Here is a 15,940-nt window from a genome sequence, read left to right as displayed (position 1 = left end):
CGGGGCTCACCTCACTCATCCTCCTCAATACACAGAACTGTGGCTTCTTACAACATAATAAAAGAGACAGTGTGTGCCATACTATTTTAGAAGAACAATTTAAAATGTAAGTATATTGAATCACTAGTGAAAAGGGATTTTTTTTTTTTTGCAAGTAAAAGAAAAATGAAAGTCTAATCCCTTAGGGTGCAGGAAACCAACTGACTGATGTTAAAAAGCATTTACTCAACCAGGACATGCTTAAATTGGAAATCTGAGATATCAAGAAAAATAGAAAAGTGCGCATTTTATTTTATCTTCCTTTAAATTGTCATCAAGTTTAGAACTAATTAATAGGCCAAAAATGCCCTACTAGAAACACACAATACACAAAGCTGTTGAATTTGCCCTTGGGATTCACAGACAAGCAGGCAGTCAAAGGATCTGTGGGCTCTTCAAGGGTGAGCTCAGGGTATGCACTAGACTTGTGCAGACCACACCACCAAAATCTTAACTGAAGGCCGTGGCAAGGTCATCAGCTCTGGGTCAAACAAAAGTACTTACCATCATGGTATAGTGTGGCAATGGACCTAATTCCTTTCAGTCTCCACAATTAGAATTTAGGGGCAATAGCGGTATGTACCTCACATGGGCACTGCTAAGTGTAGAACAAGGTAAGGAACGTGCACGAACAAGAACATCGGTGGCAACAGTAATAGCATCCCTTGACATGCCTGACATCTATGTCCTAACTGTATGGTCCAGTTCACGATTTGCTTGTACAAAGCTGAAATCCACAGCACTATGCCCACACCCAGGTCCAGCTCCTATAAGGTGATGGGTCTCTGGGCACAACTCATATTTTTCTAATGAATGCAAGAAGAAAGGTAACCTGAAAATCAGGTTTTTGCTAGTACAAAGTTAAGACCTGGTCCTTCGTCACTGATTTATCCACCCAAGAAAGTCTCACAAACCATAGCTCCTTTCCTAGAAACTATCAAAAGGCTTTTATTACATTTCAGAAGCAAACCAACAAGATGCCTCTCATGAGAAGATAAGAAAGTCCTCTTCCCCACCACTACCTCCATCCTAAATGACATCTTGCAAAGGAGAAGCAGGCAGCCCTCACTTCCATGAGTTGTCAAATCTAAAAGAATTCTCTCTATTCATGTTCAAAAACATCTTATAAACCTACCAAATCTGATGTAAGAGCCAAACTACATACTCAGAAACAGTGTGAGTTCACAAGGACAAGGGTAGGGTGACCACAGGAGACGGCGAGCCACACCCTTCTCTAGATAGCTCAACAGTAAGTGCATCTCTTCTAAAGAAGACTGCGATTCTGAAGGAAAGGTAGATCATTCCAACCTGCCGTCCCAGCAGCCAGCCCATGCCCGCTTCGCTCTTTATACAGATTGATTTCATGTTTAAGCCAACGACCTCGGCATCCACAGCTACAACTAGTGACGGACAGGAAAGACAGGAGGAGAACACAGGTTGAACATACTTGCTTCTAAGCCCATTGTCGAGGAGTTGGCTTCCCGCTTCTCTGCTTCTCACAGCTGGAGTCCTACCTGGTGGAAACCAATGGTTAAGTAAAACCACTGATTTAAAGAGCCAACCAGGAAACTAACCAAGACAAGTGGGAGCAGCCCTCCTCTCCCGAGCATTGATTGGCTCTTGGGGTTCCACCGGTCCCATTCTATACACATAAGTGGCAGGTGCGGCTGTCAGTCACGAAGAGAACTGACAATTCACCGCTCTGGGAGTAAATTGTCTTTCATCCAGCAAAGGCAGGTAGCCGCCTAAAATCGATCTTCTCCTAAGGGAGCGGACCCTCCCTCTGGCAAGGAGGAGAAAGACCCCTAACTACAAAATAAATTATGTAGGGCTAAACAGGGGAGAGTTTGTGGGTACTATTTGATTTTCACACACCGAAAGAGCCCTTATTCTTCACTGTCCTAAAAATGATCTTTCAAAGGCTCATACAGGAATAATAATAATAATAATTTTTAAAGGTACCTCCTTGTAAGTACCCCTTGTGTAATTAGGAGGTGGGGAGAGAATCGGTAGGAATGCTGTTTAATTTCACATCGTATCCTTTTTCATACACCACCTCCTACCCCTCCCCAGTAAATCATCTTCATTTTCCCAGGCATGAATTTTTCTTTTTATAACCTGCATCCCTTCCCCGCCCCCCTTTCCCCTGGAGCCCACCCAGACAGCCAGGCTCACAACCCCTGAGGCTGGGGGGTCCTGTCTTCTCCACTTTATTCAGCTTCCGATTCTGAGAGACCCCCACCCTCGTGAACATCCCACCCCTCCCGGCAAGGTAGTCAGCAAAGGGGGCGGGGGGTCGTCTGCAGAAAAGAAAGGAGAGGACAGTGAGGGTGGCTACGGGAGAGAGACTGCGGGAGGTGGCCCGGGGCGGGCGCCTGAGGAACTGTGCACTTGTTCCAATCCGGGGGTTTAGAGAGAGAGGCAAATCCGCCCTTAGGCCGCCCCATCCCTTCCCCCGCCTGAAATAGCCCCGAGGAAGGCGGCTGCGTCTCCCCTCAGCTCCCCCGATAACGCATTGCAGCTGCCCACGAGCGCCGGGGACCCGCACGAGGGAGCCGGGGCCCCCAGCGTCGGCGTCTCACCTTAGCGATGCTCGCCCCGGCGCGGTCCCACATGGATTTTTACAACCTCGCGTGGCTGCGGCGTCGGGCGGCCGGGAGGAGCTGGAGCGATCAGGAGCGCGAGACGGTGGAGCGCGGGCAGCGCGGGGAGGTGGTGGGGAGGTGGAGGGGAGCGCGGCCAGCGCCGAGCGCCGGGGCCGGGCCGGGCGGGGCCGAGGGGGCGGCGCCCGCCGCAGTCCCGACACGCGCGCTCACGGCCGCTCGCCCAGGCCCTGACTCACATTCCCAGCATTCCCGAGGAGCCTGGAGGGGCCGCGGCTGGGACCTGGGCACCTCCGCGGGGGGCAGCAGAGAGTCGAGTGCGCGCCCGCTCCGCAGCGCCTCCTGGCATCCTCCTGCCCGAAGCACCTGACCTCCCAATCCTCCCCCAGAAGCCCCTCCAAAAGCTGCCAGACACTTCTGGGGAACAAAAACAGCCCTTGCCTTTTAAGTTAACCTAGAGAACTGGGGTGAGGGTTCCTATGCCCTAGGACCATCCATTCCTTTGCAGGTCCATAGAAGGATGACTCCACAACACATCTACTTTATTGCCACCTCCTTGTCCCCCAAGGAAAAGCGAGATAGAAAAGTGAAAAGGAGAGCAATTCAGGCTCCTGTTCATCAGATGCATTAGGTGTCTCGTCTGGTTCCCTTTTAAATTAGAAAGATGGGCCCTGAGTTCACGCAAGCACACACCGCTCCAGGTAAAGTGCATGAGAAAGTGTGCAAGGTTTTCACGGGCAAAAGCTTCCGCTCAACAAGAAGTCTTGAACCCCTGCTGCTGCCACTTGGCACCAGGGAGGGAAATGGAAACGACAGAGGTAAGTAGTCAATTCCAGAACAGCAGCGATTTCCTTTATGCCCTGATGAGTGTGCTTCCAGCAACTTCAGTGGCCACATAAGAGTGGCTCCTGCTGGGAAGCTCACACATAAAGCGATCCTGATCCAGCAGTGGGGTGAGCAGAGGGAAGAACAGTGACTGGGGACAATCCTTCCTCCCACCCTGAAAAGGAGGACCTCATATGCTAACTGCTCAGAGAACAGGAGGATGCCTTCCTTTGGCAGCCTAAGTGTTTTTGCCTTTAATAGCCATACCATTTAAGGTTTTCCATGGCCTCCGGGTGCTCATACTCTTCTTTCCATCCCCAACAAATAGTGCCCATTCCCCTAACCCTGGTACTTGAAGGACAAAACCAAACTATATCTATTGTGTTCTGTCCCACATGGATCCTTGGCAACCTGGTGTGTTACATGTGAGAACCCTTTTGAGATTCTTGACATACCTCATGCTGAGTAGTTTCTGAAATGTGACTGTGCTAATTTGCTTCTCTGTTGCTGTGATAAAAACAATGACCAGAACCAATTTGGGAAAGGGTCGGCTTACATTTCCACTGCACAGCCCATCCTCAAGCAAAGCCAGGGCAGGAGTGCAAGGCAGGAACCTGGAGGCAGGAGCTGAAGCTGAGGCCATGGAGGAGCACTGCTTACTGGCTTACTCTCCTGGCTTGCTCAGTTTGCTCTCTTACTTAACCCAGCCAAGACCATGAGTACAGGGGTGGTACTGTGGGCTGGGTCCTCCCACATCAGTCATCAATCAGAAAACCGCTGCCACAAAGCCAATCAGATAGAAGCCAGTCCTCAGCTGAGGTTCCCTCTTCCCAGGTGACTCGAGTTCATGCCAAGGTGACAATACTAACAGCACAGTGACAGCATGCTTTAAGTGTGTGTGCACCCACACAGGCACACAATGTGCAGATATCTGTGCACATTACACTTACATTTTCTCAATCACTCTCACAAAAACTGTAAAATGGGTAATATCTTTCAGAAAATCCAGGTGACATATCCAAGATGGCACATTTATAGATTTTTTTTTAAATACAATGTTGAACAGTCACTATTGATGGCCTTCATTCTCTCTATTCCATTGACCTGTAAGTTCTAAATAAGAATCCTTGAGTGTTTAAAAGGTAACATTATATGTATGTAGGCCGAAGAATAGTTTTCACACACACGCACAAAGACTCATGGTTTCTAACAGATTTTATTTTTTAAAGTAGGTCCTTGATTTAGGAAAAAAATGGAAAAAAATAGTCATTTTATGTAGAAAACAAAGGACTGAGATTTTAGAGTTCTTAGACATGTCATCTTCATCCTTTTGGGGACTTAGTTTCCCATCTGAAGATTTTAAAAGCTAAACTAAATGAACTCAAAGATGTCATCCAGCTAACCTTTTGTAATTTAATGCTAAATATATGTATGTACATATGTACACAGACACACTACCCCATCATGCCAAGTGCTAACAAGCAGCCCTTACCCAACTGGACAGAAAATTACAATACAATCTTGTCGATACCAAAGACACAGCTCTCACTTCACAGAGAATAAGTAACAGTTTATTCTGAACTATGAGTGGCCATGGCCTAGAAACACAAATTTAGGTTATACCAAACTCCAGCTCCAATGCAGTAACACTTTAATAACGTTTTTTATGGATACAGAACAAAAAAAAGTTACAAGTCAAAAGACTTTTCAAAAAGCATCAGAGGAAACCTCAGGTAGGAAGCTCACAGCCAAGCACAGAAAACTCTGCTGTAGGTCTTGGTGTTATTTGATGACATTTTTAGCTTTTGGATTTGTGGAAGCTAGGCATCTGCACACAAGAGGATTTTCCCAAATAGTAACAAGGATGCCAGGTCATACGCAGAGGGGAGCAGTTAAGTGGCTATTTAGGATGCTAAGACAATCCAAAGTAATTTGACTCTGGGTCTACAACATTTCAGCTCTGCACAATCACTGAAGTTCTGATCCATCAATTAGCTCCATAGAGTGTGTAACACAGTACAGCTTTTGCGTTGAAGCTTCAGGTCAGCCTGTTGCCTGCTTCTTGCCCCCATGGTCTTGTTTGTTTTGTTCTATTTTCTTGGTTTCTCAGATCTCCATCATAGCTGTTCCTCCAACAGTGTCAGAGAACACTGTTCTGTAGCAGATTTTTTTTCCCACAAATTTATTCATTCATTTAACAAATATGTATTTAGCAACTACTCTTGGCCTGGGGTGCAGAGCCTCTCCCCTCAAAAACTTTAGTGAAGGCAACTTATCAAAAGCAGGCAACGTCAACCACCTAAGAAGAAACAACGTACTGGAACTGTGGGAGCATACAGGGAAAGGCAGCCAACCATCCTGATCATTGATTGAGAAAATGCCCTACACCTGAATCTCATGGAGGCATTTTCTCAACTGAGGCTCCTTCCTCTCTGATGATTCTAGCTTCTGTCAAGTTAAGACAAAGCCAACCAGTACACACACGAAGCTAGACTTCCTTCTGTTCCCCTCCATAGTGGCAAAACTCCTGCCCTTAGTAATTAATTATGTGTCATTTATGAAAATGGAAGGGGATTATTAGGAAGGGGAGGAGATCAGCAGGAGTGGGAGGGGACAAGAGAAAGTGACAGGGGGTGAAAAATATGGTTGAATACATTATATGCAGGAATGAAAGTGTCAGAATGAAGTCCACTATGTATAATTAACATATGCTAATAAAAACATTTTAAAAATTACATGCATTCAGACAAATTACCTAATTTGTGGATTCTTATCTATAAAATAATTGTTTTCTGTTTCTCTTTAATATGCCTGTGATATGGATGTAGATATAACCTGTCATGGTTTGGGTTTTAGTGCTGTGAAGAGGACACCATGACCAAGGCAACTCTTATAAAGGACATTTAATTGGAGCTGGCTTACAGTTTCAGAGTTTTAGGCCATTATCGTCATGGCAGGAAGCACAGCAGCTCACAGGCCAACATGGTGCTGGGGACGGAGTGAAGAGTTCTGCCTCTTGATTGGAGAGCAGTAAGGAGACTGCATCCCTGGGCATAGCTTGAGAATAAGCGACCTCAAAGCCTGCCCCCACAGTAACACACTTCCTCCAACAAGGCCATACCTCCTATGAGCCAATCATTCAAACATGTAAGTCCATGGGGGCCATTCCTACTCAAACCACCACATAACTATTCAAGAAAAGTTCTTTTACCTCTCATGAGACAGTTGTTCTAGACCTGTAACAATGATCATGCTAAGTAAAAGAGTAAAATTTACATGTAACAGTCTAAATCATTTGCAATTTGTAAAGTCTATGCTAACTGCCCTAGTCTAGACTGAAGGAAAAGAACCATTCTGCCCTGGGTGTGAAATTGGGGTAATGTATTTGGTTACAGAGAGTAAAATTATCCCAGTAACCAAATGCATTATATTTTGATTGTTTGTTACAATAGCCAGGCATAGTAGCACACATCGTTAATCCCAGCACTAGGAAGGCAGAGGCAGGTGGCTCTTGATGAGTTCAAGGCCAGCCTGGTCTACACAGTAAGTTCTAGGACAGCAAGAGCTACATAGTGAGGCTCTTCTTTAAAAGAAAGTTACTTTTAGTTGTTTGTTACATTTATTTATTTGTTTGTGTAAATGAACTAGTGTCATGGCACATAAGTAGAGGCCAGAGGACAGCTTGTAGGGGTTGGTTCTCTCCTTCCACCATGTGAGTACCAGGATCAGACTCAGGTCCTGCTTGATAGCAAGCGCCTTTCATTCATCAAACCTTCTCTCTGGCCCTTAACTTTTTATTAAACCAGCAAACTACATTCTATACTTGGCTGTTTGGCTGTATATGATATTATTATGAATGTGTGTGTACTGTAAATAAAGTTTACTGGTAACTGTTGAGAAAGAAAACAAGAAAGAAAAAAAAAAAGAGGACAGGAGCTGCCAGGGTCAAGTTTTACTCACTGGGTTCTTACATTAGGGCTGTTAGCTAACAGCTAACTTCTCGGTACAGGCCTTGTGTGTCACCCTGAAACCCAGCATTCATCTCTGAAGCCCAAAGCCTTTCTAGGTAGACAAAAAGCACCTGCCAAAAGAAGGGAGTTTCCTTGTAAGAGAAACAGAAGCCACCAAGAAATGTTTCTCGGGGAGTGTTAAAGCTGAAGCTCAATTGGCGACTAGCATGTTAAAACAAATAAAAAACAAACAAACAAAAAAACCAACCCTGGGTTCTATCTCCAACATTGCATAAAACCAGCTGGCCCACATCCATGATCCCAGGACTCAGGAAGTAGAGGCAGGAGGAGCCAAAGCCAAAGTCACCAAAGCAGCAAAGCCAAGGTCAGCAGGGGACACATGAAACCCTTCTTCAAAACAACAACTTCCTTGGAACGAAGATGAGCTTGATTGCTCCTTTCAACCAAGAACCCAAAGTCTACAAAATACCTCCTTTAGGCTACATATTTGGAAAGTCAATGAGATAAATGAATAAAATGTCCAAAGACCAGATAAATATGAGCCATTATTTAGTAATAGGAGAATCATTCATGTAATTTGAAGAGTGGAACCTGCAGTTGTGCTGCAAAGATGTAAGTGATGGGCTCATTAATCAACCTGCCTCAGGACAGGGACCAGTGCTGGATAAAGGCTGCATGGGGAAATGGGACTGAGAACTGCTTTGCTGGCCAAGCGCTGGGTGTCTGTCCTCCCACCTACAATACCAATACGCTGAATGTTCTAGCACATCCTTAGAGACAGGACAAAGCTTCAAAACTTATGTTGCCAAAAACTCATCCATTTCTTGAAACGGGTTTTGGATCAGCTCTGAGAAACTGTTCTTCTCCAAACAAAAGCCTTAACTGCACAATTAAATAAAAGGAAGTCATTTGCTTGAAGGAGAATAATGAAAAAAAAGTTACTTTAAATGGAAAAAAATGTTTACAAATTGGCAACAGCTTTCAAATGATTGCTTCTGGGTTTGATTAATGGGACACATGATCAGTTGAGCACAATACTATCAGTTAAGAACATCATTTATCTAACCTTTTAATGAAATTTTGTTTTGAAAAACAGGAAGAATGGTTTTAAAATAAAACTGAAGGAGCTGGAGAGATGCATCTGCAGTTAAGAGCTCTTCTTGCTCTTGCAGAGAACCCACAAGGAAGTTTACACCCACCTATAACTCCATTCCAGGAGATCTGATTCCTAGATAGTGCCTGACCTCCAAGGGCATTCTACACACATGCTCTGTGTGTGTGTGTGTGTGTGTGTGTGTGTGTGTGTGTGCGCGCGCGTGCGCGCGCGCACATATACAGGCAAAACACTCATGCACATATTTTTTAGAAATTCAATAAAGTTTTCATCAAACTTTCCATGAAATGTGAAAATTCACCTTCTGAGATTACTCTGACCCCCTAAGACCACTCTTTGACGTCTGAGCACTTTTAATAGCCTTGTGTATATTTCCTCGGATCCCCCACCTCTCATTCTGAGACTCAAACTCAGTCTTTGCATATAGAAGGCAAGCACTGAACTGCATCTCCAGCAAGTTTGGAGTTTGAAACAACTGTGTATATTTCAATGGGTCAGTTATGGGGTTTTGCCTGGAAGTGTCCCTTATGTCCTGGTTCCAGCTTTAGGCCTAATTCTGGACTCGGGAGTTCTCACTTTGCACGTTCTCTTTGGCAGAAGTGACTGCTCCAAGAGCTAGACACGTGGCCATAACATGCCAATAAAAATCCAAGCCTGGTGTGAAAGCTCAGTTGGCAAAGTTCTTACCACACTAGCAGGAGGACCAGAGTTCAGGTCCCAGAATCCACATAAAGAAAGTCATGCATGAACCAGCCATGGTGGCATATACAATTAATCCCAAAGACAGGGGATCTCTGTGAGTCAAAGGCCAGCTTGTTCTACACAGCAAGTGCCAGGCCTGCCAAAGCAACATACAAAAAACAAAAGTCATGAATGTGGGGTGCTTGTACGAAGGGCTAGAGAAGAAGGGAAAAGCAGGATTTGTGGGGTTTGCTGGCCAGCCAACCTAGCCTAATCATTGAGTTCCAGGCTACTCAGAGGTCAGTCAGCCACCCCCTCAAAAATCTCAAAAACCAAAGTGGACAGTTCTTGAGGAACAACACTCAAGGTTGACCTCAACTTAAGCACACACACACACACACACACACACACAGAGAGAGAGAGAGAGAGAGAGAGAGAGAGAGAGAGTCCTTTCCTGGGATTTTCAACTAGTGGACCTCCATACTTCTACAGCCCACAAGCTACAAGGATGTACTAACAAATTGGTGGCATCTGTGGTCCACTCTTGTGGAAAATCTACCCATGGTGAGAAGCAGAGATAAGAGGCAGACATCATGCTTTGCATTGAGGAACATGGTTTTAGGCCTAATTCTGGACTCGGGAGTTCTCACTTTGCACGTTCTCTTTGGCAGAAGTGACTGCTCCAAGAGCTAGACACATGGCCATAACATGCCAATAAAATTCCAAGCCTGGTGTGAAAGCTCAGTTGGCAAAGTTAAAACCCCAGGCATTCTCAAAGCTCTTCTGTGTCACTTGGTCTTCAGTCCCTGAATCATGCCAGTATCCATGTAACTGGGCTGGCCAGGCAGCAAGTGTAGTTTCTCACAGAGGCATTCTTCATTTTTGTCTGCCATATGACAACAGGGGTGGGGGGCGGGGGGGGGGAGCCACAATATACACACTCCTCTGTGGCTTGATTTCCCTCATTTAAAATGGTATGCATTGCAGACAATGTCCACACCACTGAACATCTCCTGATTCGTTTTCAATGGTTAATAGTCCACTGACTGGATGAATGTTTATGGCCTTTTCCTAGAGCCAGGAGCACAAAAGCTTTTTAAAGTGATAGAAAATCCATCAAGAAGGGCTATGACCACATCAGGGTGGGCAATTGATGTGCAAATGAGAGGTTGGCACTGACAAAGTTCAAGAGACACTCAGTTCCCCAGCCACCCCACACAATATTCATTACACCTGTCTTACAGCATTCATTATCTCAGTCATCTACTCAGAGGACCAAAAACTATGCCCCACACACTCCAGTTTGCCCAGCACATTGAGTATAGTGACCTTGAACTCATCCACTCATTCAAAGGGTCTTTAAACCAGTTTGAGACATTTTGGGTGTAATTGAGTGGAGATTATATTTGTGCTAGATGTTGAAGCCTGGAGCCATAGGTACAATTGGTAGTGAACTTAAATTTGTCTGAAGAGCCAGTACTCAATCCTCCCGCTCTATAATATCTGCAACAAGGAGCAAAGTATAATCAACGGTCAGATTTGAGTTTTCCATCGAGTCCATTCATTTACAAGTTATATAATCTTGGATAATTTAGTTCCTGTAAGACTCCTGATAATCATAAGGAGGGGGTGAAGACAGATAGTTGGGTGTGATGACCCACATCTGTTTGTAATCACAGCACCCACAAGATTAAGAGGATGACAAATTTGAGGACAGCTTGCCGTACTAAGCATGATCCTGTCTCAAAAAAAAAAAAAAAAACACATAGAATAATTAGTAGTACTTGCTTCATACATAACTTGAAGCGAGTAGATAAGAAATTGCTGGGAAAGTTTCTTTGGCTGTGGCAGACCTATAGAAAATGCTCAATACATGAAGATTAGCATCATCTCAATGCATAGTACATTCAGTTGTCAGGGCTATATTCTGTGACAGCTTTGAGATTTCCTCAACGGCCAATGTGACTTTCAGAAGCTGTTGTTCTTTCTAAAGTTTCAGGAACACACATAAAAAGCTGGGCGCTGGCCAGAAAACATTTGGAAGCAAAACAGTCCTAAAAATAAGAAGAGGAGACATGCCTTTTTAAATGCTGCATTTCTCTTTAAGAGCAAAATTATACCGCGAGTAAGGATCAAAATGCATTCCTTCTGTGACCTTGTTCCAGAGTGAAGTTTATTGGAGCATGAGGCGTGTCAGATGTTGTTTAGAGTGGCATATGCCCTTCCCAAGGCTTGGACAGACACTGTGTGCCTCTGGGTGGGGGTGGGTTCTAGCAGGTGTTTCAGGGTTGGGGAGGAAAGGTCGTCATACCTTCAGTACATCCACGGCTCTCAAATTATGGACTGCAGAATATAAATAGGGACAAAAAAATATATCCTAAATCCTTAAGGCAAATACTTTGCAAAAGAGAATTCAACAACCTTTCCCTGTCTGGTTTTGAGGCTTGGAAATTCAGACTCATTATTCATAGAAAACACACAAGAGGAAATCTTGCAGCTTGGGCCGAGCTGCAATTAAATATCTTCCAGGAACTACTTCCTTCTTACCATACCCAGAACTTACTCCTGTGTCTACCACCACTCTCCAAGTGAACGTCCATGCAGTCTTGACTTGGTAGCACATCTCCCACAAGCTCTTGTTATAGACTCCCTTGCTGGTAACTTTTCCCAGGCTGTTCTGTTTCTCCTTCATTACCCCATCAATTGGAGGAGGGGAAAGATGGCTCAGTGAAAGAGCACTCTTGCAGACGACCTGAGTTTAGTTCCCACCACCCATGTCAGGTGGCTTACAGCCACTTTTGACTCCAGATCCTGGAGATCCAACACCCTGTTCTGGTCCCAAGACCACTGCATTCAAACATACAGACACACAGAGAGACATAACTAAAAGTACAATGGATCTTAACAAGATAACAGTGGAAACCAGGAATATGCCTGTAATTTAACACCCAAAAGGAGAATTTCAAGTTCGAGGTCCAACTTGGGGCTACATAGAAGGACACTGTCTAAAAGAAAAAACAGGTACTGGAGCAATGGCTCCGCAGTTAAAAGCACTGCTGGTCTTGCAGAGGACCAGAAAGCCCCAAGTTCAATTCTCAGCACCTACATGGTGACTCATAACCTTATGAAACTGCAGTCCAGGGGATATAATGCTCTCTTCTGACCATACTGGGCATCAGGCAAAATCATGTTACACATACACATACATGTAGGCAAAACACAGACCCACATAAAAGTAAATAAATGTCTTTCAAAATAAGAGACAAAGAAACAAAGAAACAAAGACAGGCAGGATGGACTAGAATAGCTGACTAAAAGACTGCTGTCTCACCACACACACACCTATCTGCGTCACTTATGACAGAAATGGGGCCTTTCCATTATGTCAACCCCAATGCCAAGCCCAAGGCCAAGATTCAACAAATATTTGGAAATTTTAAGGGAAAGTCTATTTATTCAATAAAATTTAACCATAGCCTTTGGAAACTCAGCAAATAGCTTTGCTAAGAAACTTTCCTTGCAAAGGTCAAAAATGTCTTTAATTCCATGTAACCAAAAAGTATACTGATGTCTTGTCATCTACATTCTATAAAATGACTTGGTTATCAGTTTCAGGAAAGAAAGTGAAAATTATATCAATTAGCATTAATTGGATGTGTAATTGGCTAGATTTAAATAGGAATTGAAAGAGATAAAGAATAGAAAGGTCTTGAAAGCTAAATCATACTCATCTGTATAGTCAGAGCTGACAGCCAGAGTCTGCCACAGGGGTTCTGATTGATGCTGTTCACCTTCTCAAAGCAGCTCATCTTAGTTACCTTTCTATTGCTGTGAGGAGACACCATGACCAATGCCACTTATAGAAGAAAGAGTTTATTGGGGCTCATAGCTGCAGAGGGTTGATAGAGTCTATAATTCATCATGGCAGGGAGGATGACAGCAAGCAGACCAGCATGGTGCTGGGACGGTAGCTGAGTCTTTATACCCTCACTGAAAGTATGAGGCAGAGAACGATAACCAGGCATGGCATGGGCTTTAGAAACCTCAAAGGGGGCACACTTCCTCCAACAAGGCCACACCCCCTAATCCTTCCAAAACAGTTCCACTAACTAGAGACCAAGTATTTAAATATATGAGCCCATGAAGGTCATTCTTTTTCAGACCACCACACATCTATGGCATGGGGCTCTTCAAAGTGTTCACTGAAAACAAAACAAAACAAAACAAAACAAAACAAAACAAAACAAAAACTTCTGTAACAGCCTCTTTCCCAGAGCCACTTAGTTTCAGCAAGAGATCCTGTGACATGGGGCTCACTTTCAACACAAAACAGTGCATTTCATTGTTGAATGGCTCAAAAAATTTGTTTTAGTTAGTGTTTTACTGCTGTGAACAGACATCATGATCAAGGCAACTCTTTTGTTGTTGTTGTTGTTGTTGTTTTAAGGCAACTCTTATAAAGACAACATTTAACTGGGACTGGTTTACAGGTTCAGAGGTTCAGTCCATTATCATTAAGGTGGAAGCATGGCAGCATTCAGGCAGGCATGGTGTCTGAGGAGCTGAGAGTTCTACATCTTTATCTGCAGGCTGCTAGGAGAAGACTGGCTCTCACATGGTTGGGATGAGGGTCTCATTGTCCACCCCCACAGTGATGTACTTCCTCCAACCAGGCCACACCTACTCCAACAAGGCCATACTTCCTAATAGCACCACTCCCTAGGCCAAGCATATACAAACTATCACAATGTTTTTATCCTATATTACGCCCAAACATATGTGACTATAGTTCCACCTGAGCAAGAACATTCTGCTCCCTGATATATGCCCCAAAGCTAACTGTTCCAGTTTGGGAGTAAGACAGTTTCATAGTTCAGTTTAATAGCTGGGATGATCACAGGCAAGTTGATTCATTCTTCTAGCCAGTTTCCAAAAGTAGACAATCTTTTTATTTATTCTTTTAGTGTGTATGGAATTTTGTTTACATGTATGTCTACGCACCACTTTCATACCACTATTTGCTCTCCTGAAACTGGAGTTATAGACAGTTGTGAGCTGCCATGTGGGTACCATAAAATAAACCTGGGTCCTTTGGAAGGGCAGCCAGTGCTGTTAACCTCAGAGCCATCTCTACAGCTAACTGCTTAATCTTAATATGCTGTCAAGATTAAAAGACATTTGGCTGGGCATGGTGGCTTAATCTGAGGTAGATGAATTACTACCAGGTCAAAGCTGGCTTGGGCTACATGGTGATTTCCAGACTAGTTTGGCCTACAGTATGAGAAAAAAAATCAAAAGATACATACATACCAAGCACTGAGCTCAGGACACCACCTAGGAAAAGAGATACTGGTAACCTCGTCTTATCCAACCACTAGAAGTTAATAAATGACTCCATCTAGCCTTCTCTAGATGAAGGCCCCAGCTTCTTCAATTATGTCTTCTACAAGGAAGAAGTGACAATCCCATGACATACAGTGGGTTGGTGTCACAATCAGCACTCAAAATTGAACCAGCTCTGCAGGTGATAGTTCTAAATAGCAGAGCTACTGCAGTGGCACAACCAAGTAACTCATGAGAAAAGCCTCACTCTCTGCAGGTGCACAAGAAGTGTACAATGGCCATGTCTGCACCCTGGAACAGAAGTGAAGAGTTTTAAACTCATTGGCAGTCTCATCATGCTGGTGACTTAAGCTCAACTGGAATTCTTCTGAAGTTAAAGTTTATTCTTCCTTCCTGTGTTCCAGTGATAAAAGCACCATATAGTCAGGAAATAGGCAACATCTAAGAAATCTTCTGTGATTCTACTACCCAGGGACAAATTTCCATTAGCGTTCAATGTATCTCCTCCCATTTTTAATTTGTAGCTAGACTGACTTCAAACAACTTCCACTTATATCTTATGTGTTTAATAATACCACTTATAGCTGCAAGGGAAGCTTGAAAATATGCTTTCATTTGTCTGCATGCTTTACTTCTTTGAATGAAACTCAGGTTTTATTAATCAGGAATGTAGAAGGAAGACATTAAGTGGGCAGTGGGCACTGGCTGCTGTACCTCTCTTATTGGACACTTGGCTTGTTTCCAGAGTTTGCTTCCCAGCTGGAGTAGCTTCTAGAAGCTTTAGAAAGTAAGGCCTCAATGGAAAGATTAGAACACTGGAGGGCTCTCTCTCTCTCTCTCTCTCTCTCTCTCTCTCTCTCTCTCTCTCTCTCTCCAATCTGACCATCATAATATGGGCTGTTGCAGCATGATCTCCCTCCCATGCTGAAACCATGCACCAAACTACATTTTCCTCCTTTAATTTGGTTATGTGAGGCATTTGTCACAGCAGCAGCAACAACAACAAAATCTGACTGATACCATGTATCAGGCTCCAGAGAGTTGATTATCCCATTCTAGTTATTTGTATGACCCTGTGAGCTAAGGCTCAAACCTTTAAAAAGTAAACTGTCGAGTCAGTGAGGTAGCTCAGCAGGTAAAGATCCCTGATGTGTAAGCCTCAGAACCTGAGTACAATTCGCAGAGCTCATACAAAGACAGAAGAAACCCAACCTCCCAAAGCTGTAATCTGACCTCCACATGCTACTGCAGCATACACACACATGCCATACACACACCTACAATACACATATACACCAAACACACATACATCATATACACACACATACATGCACACCATACACACACAACTCCCATACACATAT

General features: G+C 44.0%; 1 protein-coding gene across 34 annotated transcripts in view; it reads right to left on the bottom strand.

The window, feature by feature from the left end:
* Erc2 (ELKS/RAB6-interacting/CAST family member 2) overlaps positions 1-2,961 on the bottom strand; it is an 856,263-nt gene extending 853,302 nt beyond the window's left edge. For 28 of the 34 annotated variants that reach the window (XR_383172.4, XR_001781112.2, XR_383171.4 and 25 more), the window contains exon 1: positions 2,622-2,949. The gene's annotated coding sequence lies outside the window, so the exon portion shown is untranslated. Of the gene's footprint in view, positions 1-1,486; positions 1,554-2,621 lie in introns of all 34 variants that reach the window. The other 6 variants (XM_011245047.2, XM_030247785.1, NM_001347497.1 and 3 more) reach the window with 4 other exon arrangements.
* Between the last annotated feature and the right edge of the window lie 12,979 nt (positions 2,962-15,940).

The sequence above is a fragment of the Mus musculus genome, chromosome 14 (assembly GCF_000001635.26).
Source record: "Mus musculus strain C57BL/6J chromosome 14, GRCm38.p6 C57BL/6J".
In the NCBI taxonomy this organism is placed as follows: domain Eukaryota; kingdom Metazoa; phylum Chordata; class Mammalia; order Rodentia; family Muridae; genus Mus; species Mus musculus.
This window is presented reverse-complemented; position numbering and strand designations above follow the sequence as displayed.